This window comes from Hyla sarda, chromosome 1 (genome assembly GCF_029499605.1).
Source record: "Hyla sarda isolate aHylSar1 chromosome 1, aHylSar1.hap1, whole genome shotgun sequence".
NCBI lineage: Eukaryota > Metazoa > Chordata > Amphibia > Anura > Hylidae > Hyla > Hyla sarda.
Genome location: NC_079189.1, coordinates 281178054 through 281183721, shown reverse-complemented (window position 1 = coordinate 281183721; position 5668 = coordinate 281178054). Strand labels below are relative to the sequence as shown.

General features: G+C 44.6%; 1 long non-coding RNA gene across 1 annotated transcript; it reads right to left on the bottom strand.

Annotated features, from left to right (window-relative positions):
* Window positions 1–3613: 3613 nt before the first annotated feature.
* Window positions 3614–4587, bottom strand: LOC130305452 (uncharacterized). The gene is made up of 3 exons (XR_008855035.1): window positions 4531–4587; window positions 4070–4175; window positions 3614–3981 (listed from the first exon to the last, which is right to left on the bottom strand). It is a non-coding gene; the product is annotated as an uncharacterized LOC130305452 (long non-coding RNA).
* Between the last annotated feature and the right edge of the window lie 1081 nt (window positions 4588–5668).

Here is a 5668-nt window from a genome sequence, read left to right as displayed (position 1 = left end):
TGCATATGTGCCTCATCCCTGATTATAGTGCTGACTTTATATGATTCAGACCACAGGCTACGCTTAGCTACCTTACCCACTGGTGCCTCCCACCAGCACCCTCTGGTCTGCTGGGCCCGCTGCTGCTCACATTCAAACCATGATTGTGAAGTAAATTGCTACCCTCTATCAGCAGAATTTCAGCATCTGTATTCTCGTGCAGACTAAAGGGGTGAGACCTAGAGGGGTGTGACCCAAAGTCAAACTACACTGCTCAAAAAAATAAAGGGAACACTAAGATAACACATCCTAGATCTCAATGAATGAACTAATCGTATGAAATACTTTCGTCTTTACATAGTTGAATGTGCTGACAACAAAATCACACAAAAATTATCAATGGAAATCAAATTTATCAACCCATGGAGGTCTGGATATGGGGTCAATATCAACATGGAAAACCACACTACAGGCTGATCCAACTTTGATGTAATGTCCTTTAAACAAGTCAAAATGAGGCTGATTGGTGTGTGTGGCCTCCATGTGCCTGTATGACCTTCCTACAACGCCTTGGCATCCTCCTGATGAGGTGGCGAATGGTCTCCTGAGGGATGTCCTCCAAGACCTGGACTAAAGCATCCGCCAACTCCTGGACAGTCTGTGGTGCAACGTAGCGTTGGCGGATGGAGCGAGACATGATGCCCCAGATGTGCTCAATCGGATTCAGGTCTGGGGAATGGGGTGACCAGTCCATAGCATCAATGCCTTCCACTTGAAGGAACTTCTGACACACTCCAGCCACATGAGGTCTAGCATTGTCTTGCATTAGGAGGAACCCAGGGCCAAACGCACCAACATATGATCTCACAAGGGGTCTGAGGATCTCATCTCGGGAGTCAGGCTACCTCTGGCAAGCACATGGAGGGCTGTGCGGCCTCCCAAAGAAATGCCACCCCACGCGATTACTGACCCACCGCCAAACCGGTCATACTGAAGGATGTTGCAGGCAGCAGAACATTAACCACACAGTGTCAACCTGCTTCGCCAGTGGTGAATTTGCCAGTCTTGGTGTTCTCTGGCAAATACCAAATGTCCTGTACAGTGTTGGGCTGTAAGCACAACCCCCACCTGTGGACGTCGGGCCCTCATACCACTCTCATGAAGTCTGTTACTGATCGTTTGAGTGGACACATGCACATTTATGGCCTGCTGGAAATCATTTTGCAGGGTTCTTGCACAAAGGCGGAGGTAGTGGTCCTTAAAGGGGTACTCCGACCGTAGACATCTTATCCCCTATCCAAAGGATAGGGGATAAGATGTCAGATCGCCAGGGTCCTGCTGCTGGGGACCCCCAGGATCTCAGCTGCGGCACCCCGCTATCATTACTGCACAGAGCAGACTCGCTCCGTGCGTAATGACGGGCAATACAGGAGCTGGAGCATCGTTATGTCATGGCTCCACCCCCTCATGACGTAACGGTCCGCCCCCTCAATACAAGACTATGGGAGGGGGGCGTGGCGGCCATCATGCCCCCTCCCATAGACTTGCATTAAGGGTAATCATCCACTCAGGCCCAGAGGATCCACCACCTCCCTTGACCCTTACAGTGGTCTGTGGTTACCACCTGCAGAACCACTCCTTTACTGGGGGTGTCTTGCTAGTTAGCTATAATTTCCACCTGTTGTCTGTTCCATTTGCACAACAGCATGTGAAATTGATTATCAATCAGTGTTGCTTCCTGAGTGGACAGTGTGATATCACAGAAGTGTGATTGACTTGGAGTTACATTGTGCTGTTTAAGTGTTCCCTATATTTTTTTTAAGCAGTGTATATATTATACCTCGTGGATGTTTTAATTATGCCTGATGAAGAGCCTGACTTGGGCTAGAAAGGTTTGTTTTATGCTTTGCATGTATTTAATATAATAAAGTACCGTTTCCATATGGACCCCAGTCTGGATTCTTATGAATCCTGTGCCCAAATAGAAGTTCCCATTTTCTACTGCAAGAGCAATCCTGTCTGATAGTACTCCTCTGTGCTCTCTCTTGTCAGACATAAGAGAGCACAGAGGAATGCTAGCCCATCCTCACTTACTGGACTTTGTTCATGCCTGTGCTTCAGCTTGGACAAAGCCATGATTTTATAAGCCATGATTTCTCTAAAATGGAAATATGGTATATATAAGTATATTAGAAAGGTTAATGTTTTGCTAAGATGTACAACATATAAAACTTTTTGTATCTACAGTGCCCATTTAAGTGTTTTCTGTGTATAAGGTGTTTCCTGTACAATCATTGTACAATATATATATATATATATATATATATATATATTAAAAACAAAAAAAACAAAAAAAAAAATATATATATATATATATATATATATATATATATATATATGTATATATTGTGGTAAAGTGTACGGGTAAGTGGTGGACGGGGTGTATATTTCATTTCAGCCAGGCACAATAAAGGAAATCCAGAAGGATACTTGCTACTTTAGCAGAGCATAGTCTGCTACGGCTCTCTTGTTAAGTTTCATGGGCTGGATTTCCTGGACTGGAGGACAGGTTGGATATGGGAGTGCTCCAGTCCACACCCCTAGTCCACTATGGGTTTCCCTATTTCAAGGTGTCCTCAGGTGAGGTTGGGTGGCTGCTGATTGCTGGAGAGACAGAGGAGAAACAGCCAGAGCTGCAGCTCAAACCTACCAGGTCTATGGACATTTGTCTGAGTTTGCTTGGGGACAGACATTAGGCCCACAGTAGTATAGAGAGGTATCCTGATGTTACACAAACTTAGGTTTTTGTTGTTTTGTTTGCACTATGCTTTGTGCCTAAAGTTCATTTAAATAAACATCCTCTTGGATGTTCGAAACCTACTGCCTGTGTGAATATTGTCATTGCTGACCCCACCGTGTGAGCTGTTCCCTACAATATATATATATATATATATATATATACAATGTGAATAAAAACGGCACAACCAAAATCCAGAAGAAAAGTGAGATGAGGGGTGCCCGCATAGCTGGAACCTGGGTCCACCGGTTCCTAAATCCAGACAATAGCAAATATGATGCAGCACTCCACAGGTTGCGAAAAAAAGGTGGTTTTATTCCATCATGTGCATAGACAACGTTTCACCAGCCTCACGCTGGCTTTTTCAAGTGAATCATAGTGATACTGGTGGGTATTTATAGACCGCCCACTAGGTCATGTGACAAAGGTAATACATGATTGACATATGTAAATAAAGAGGTCATCAGAAAGCATTGTGCAAACAATAATATAAATAATATAAATCATCATCTACAGTGTTAAATACAAATAAAAGGACATCAGATCATCATCTAATATAGAATTACCGGTATTTAAGCATAATACATCAAAGTGCACTGGTAGTGATCTGTAAATCCGTGACGAGATGTGAATGCCTTCCGGGGTCCTGCCGCGATGTATCCCGGTCACAGGCGCCTATGCGCCGGACGTGAGGTGCGCATCGCTGAGGAGTAGAAGCATTTCCGGGTTCGGGTGGAGCGTAACACCAGGAGCGCGTCCTCGCATCCATGGCAACCCGACTCCGGACTTAGACGTGACTTGCGCATGCTCAGATAAGTTCATATCCTGTCAGTGAGGATTATCCCCATGCGAAAAATGAGGCCATATCAATATCGCTGTATAGATCACAGGGTGTATATAGCTTGATTGAATAATATTAAATAAAGGCATAATGTATCCATTCCTGGGGGACAGCAAAAGGTCTAGTGAGGGCTGAAAGTAAACACAGCATACACAGAGCAGGTAAGTAAACAAAGGGAAGTGCGGTCACTGTTGCTAGGGCTGGGGTTCCATATCTTGTGGTTGCCCCTAGCAACCGGCCGTAGTATGTAAAGGCAGCAGAAAAAAGGAAAGTAAGTAAATCAGAGGGAATACAGTCCCTGATACTTGGACTTAGGCTCCAAAACTCGGGGTTGTCCTTGGCAACCGACCATAGTAGTAACAAGCTGCGAAAATAGAAAAGAGGGTAATGACTAGCTCCAGTCGGCGTGTTTGGGCCGACTCCACTCTCCATACATACTAAGATGAGTTTACCGGTGTATATGAACCGGGACCGTTCTGGCATCAGCATATGTGGACCAAGATTTCCTCGGTGTGTATGGACCGATATCTGTTTCACAGTAAGATGTAGAATGAGAGGCTAAAAAATAGAGAAATGAAAATTGTTAGAGCAACCTAGCAAACTCCACCATGCAAAGACATTTGTTAATGTGCGTAGATACCGTGGTCCATAGCGTATCGGGTTCTGTATTCAGGGGGTGTCTCATGAGTATTGTCCATGGACATGGACTATCTCTGCACCTATGAAGTGGTAGCCCCATGCACATCGGGTGTTCAACCCTTCAAACCCTGTAGACCACGCTATCTTAGGACCTGAATCTAAGTCGCACCCACATGCATGAACATTCACACTGGAGTATAGGTAGTCAGTTAATAGGTCCAATTCTCAAAAGTATAAAAAGGCAAGTATGTGGAGGGGGAGTAGAGTCAATTACCCAAAGAACAAGAAGTAAAGATTAGTAGTAGCCGAATATTTGGTTGCTGTTTCCTCAGGAATATATAATCGGAATACAATATGGGGCAACCACAAGGGGCAACCACAAGATATGGAACCCCAGCCCTAGCAACAGTGACCGCACTTCCCTTTGTTTACTTACCTGCTCTGTGTATGCTGTGTTTACTTTCAGCCCTCACTAGACCTTTTGCTGTCCCCCAGGAATGGATACATTATGCCTTTATTTAATATTATTCAATCAAGCTATATACACCCTGTGATCTATACAGCGATATTGATATGGCCTCATTTTTCGCATGGGGATAATCCTCACTGACAGGATATGAACTTATCTGAGCATGCGCAAGTCACGTCTAAGTCCGGAGTCGGGTTGCCATGGATGCGAGGACGCGCTCCTGGTGTTACGCTCCACCCGAACCCGGAAATGCTTCTACTCCTCAGCGATGCGCACCTCACGTCCGGCGCATTGGCGCCTGTGACCGGGATACATCGCGGCAGGACCCCGGAAGGCATTCACATCTCGTCACGGATTTACAGATCACTACCAGTGCACTTTGATGTATTATGCTTAAATACCGGTAATTCTATATTAGATGATGATCTGATGTCCTTTTATTTGTATTTAACACTGTAGATGATGATTTATATTATTTATATTATTGTTTGCACAATGCTTTCTGATGACCTCTTTATTTACATATGTCAATCATGTATTACCTTTGTCACATGACCTAGTGGGCGGTCTATAAATACCCACCAGTATCACTATGATTCACTTGAAAAAGCCAGCGTGAGGCTGGTGAAACGTTGTCTATGCACATGATGGAATAAAACCACCTTTTTTTCGCAACCTGTGGAGTGCTGCATCATATTTGCTATTGTCTGGATTTAGGAACCGGTGGACCCAGGTTCCAGCTATGCGGGCACCCCTCATCTCACTTTTCTTCTGGATTTTGGTTGTGCCGTTTTTATTCACATTGGATTTGAAGGTCAACAAACGAGCACCCTCTCCTAAAGATACTAACATGGACACTAATACAGAGACTGCATCCTTTACTCCTTCCACCGATGTGTTTTCCTATAGCAGGGTTGATGCAGACCGCATCATGGGGAGTTTA